The sequence below is a fragment of the Pundamilia nyererei genome, unplaced genomic scaffold (genome assembly GCF_000239375.1).
Source record: "Pundamilia nyererei isolate P.nyererei 1_Seehausen unplaced genomic scaffold, PunNye1.0 scaffold00225, whole genome shotgun sequence".
NCBI lineage: Eukaryota > Metazoa > Chordata > Actinopteri > Cichliformes > Cichlidae > Pundamilia > Pundamilia nyererei.
Genome location: NW_005187626.1, coordinates 655,701 through 658,530, shown reverse-complemented (window position 1 = coordinate 658,530; position 2,830 = coordinate 655,701).

The following is a 2,830-nucleotide window of genomic DNA, read 5'->3' as shown; positions in this document are numbered from 1 at the left end:
CAGATGAGAAACTGTTTCAGGTTGCTCTTGACAGAAGGTACAATTTACATTTATTTCAGCCATAAATTTGGACAAATATTGTTTGGTAGGGTAAAACTTAAGAATCAACTTAAAGGAAATCTCTTTAATTTTGTTTGTTAAGAAAAACCTTTGTGGTAAAGTCCAAACTTTTTTCCATTCAATATCTGTTACAAAATTGGCCCAATAAAATATGGCTGATGGAACAGAGACCATTGCATCCTGAAAGAGAGATCTTATTTTGGTATTTATAGACTTATGAGAGGAAAAGCAAACATTGCCAGGAGAAGAATGTAACACATCCGGGGGAGTGACCTGTAGTGGAGCACTGTGGGAGCATCTGTGTAACATGGACAGACCAGATGGGATGGCATCGAACACTATTGAGAATTCTTTAGGCGTTATCGGTACATCTCCTGAGGAACTCAGTCATTATAAAAGAGTCCATCTTCTCTAAATAACTGACTAACCAAGATTATTCCATTATTAAACCAGTTATTTTAAAAAAGAGTTTTATTTTTATAAATAATATTGCAGTTATTCCAAATAAAACCGTTTTGTGGAGAGAAATTGTGTTTGTAAATCAGCGCCCATGCCAAAAGAATTTGTTCATGAAAGTGAGAAAGTTTCAGTGGTATCTTTGGAATACTGTAACTGCAGAGCAGCAGGACGTTAAGGCGCCTACATTAGAGAACACATGATGTGAGATAAAGTTCCAGATAGAAGTGGGATTCTTTAAATACTTTTTAATCCACTTTATTTTAAAGGTGTTGTTAAGAGCACCGAAATCAATAAAATTTATGCCTCCTTTATCATATGAATTTAAAGCTACTGATTTACGTAAGTAGTGAGTTTTATTTTTCCATAAAAAATTGTATAATAATTTGTTAATTGACTTACAGGTTGTATTATCAACATGTAGTGACTGGGCAGCATAGGTTAGACGGGAGATACCTTCAGCCTTCGATAGCAGAACTCTACCCTTCAATGACAGGTCTCGCTGTAGCCAATGATTAAAGGTTTTTTGGGATTTATCTATAATAGGAATGAAGTTTGTGGAGCATCTGGATTGCTCATTTTTTATTATTTGAATTCCAAGGTATCTTACAGAGTTTCTTACAGGTATTCCATGAATTGAAGTTGCTAAACAACTTTTAACTGGTAAAAGTTCACATTTATGCAGGTTGAGTGAAAGTCCGGAGGCTTTAGAGAATGGCTGTATATTGTTAATGGCCACTGAAACTTGCGAGGCGTCTCTGAAGAAGAGAGCTGTAACGTCTGCCAGCTGACTTATGAGTATTTCTCTGTTAGCAATGACCAGGCCTTTTAAAGAACTGAGTTTAATGTGCGAATTAAGGAGTTGCACAGAAAGAAGGAATAAATATACGGATAGGGGGCAACCCTGCCTCACTCCACGCTTTAGAGAAAATCTTGGGGAAGTACCAGTGGCAAGCTCTATGGAGCTGTTACTATTGGAATACAGTGTCCGAACGGCATTACAGAAGGACTGACCAAACCCAAATTTATTTAAAGCAGTAAAAATAAACTCATGCTCTAAGGAGTCGAACGCCTTGTAGAAATCTAAAAAAAGAATAAGACTATCATCCTGTACAAGTTCTGGGTAATCTCTTATGTCTAGAATTAATCTTATGTTGTTTGAGATATGACGATTCTGCATGAAACCAGACTGACTCTCATCAATAACTTTATCTAATACAGGTTTCATTCTATTAGCCAGAATTTGTGCCAATATCTTATAATCATTATTCAGTAAAGAGATTGGTCGCCAATTGTCTAAGAGCAAAGGATCCTTTCCTGGTTTTGGAATGAGGGTGATCAAACCTTGACATAAAGTGGGAGGGAGTGCACCTCTATCCATACTTTCCTTAAAGACTTCTAAAAGAAGCCTTCAGCTAATCCAAAATGCTGCAGCAAGAGTCCTGACAGGTCCTGATGACCTTTGATCCCTCTGTGTGGGGTTCCAAGAAAAGTGTTTTTTTATTATCAGACAAACAGCAGAGAGAAGACAGCGCCACCATGTGGATGTAAATATTTATTTTCTACCTTAATAAATACATTTTCTTCATTTCTATTTGTTCTCTTTTGAGGTAGAATTCTTTTACTTTTTAAATGAAGTTCCATACAAACTGTTTTCTACTTTTTCCCTTTTTAATAACTAGGATCAAACACAGATCCATTTTCCTCTTTTTTATCTTCATCATCATCATCTTCTGACAGGACACCACGACAGTCTGATAGCACCACCGTTATAAATAAAGTTGTATCAAATGTTTGGTCAGAGTTTGTGAGAAAGGCACATCCCGACAAACCAGACACAGCTACACGGGTCACAGCAACACGCCACAACAGCAGGAAACACGTCCTCACATTAACTGTACAGCAAGAGGTGAACTCGGGTCAGAGTTCAGACCGAGGAGTCGGGGGAGCAGCATCAGAGGAGAAGAGGAGGAGACTCTTGTGAACCCAACAGGACTGCAGAGACCTCACTGACACTTCCACACAAACAGGCTGCAGAGAGAAGACGAGAGACAGACAGCAATCAGTAACAACCAGCCAGTCTCCAACCTTCCTTTCAGAGTAGGAGTGTGAAACAACAAGCAGACCATCTGCAGACGAATGGCTTATTGGAAGAGTTTCAGTCAGGTTTCAGAGCTCATCACAGTCTGGATTCAGGAGACACTATCTCTACTTTTAAGATTCAAACTTTCCTTTTTGCTAAAGCATATAGTTAGGGCTGGACCAGGTGACCCTGAATCCTCCCTTAGTGATGCTGCAATAGACGTAGGCTGCC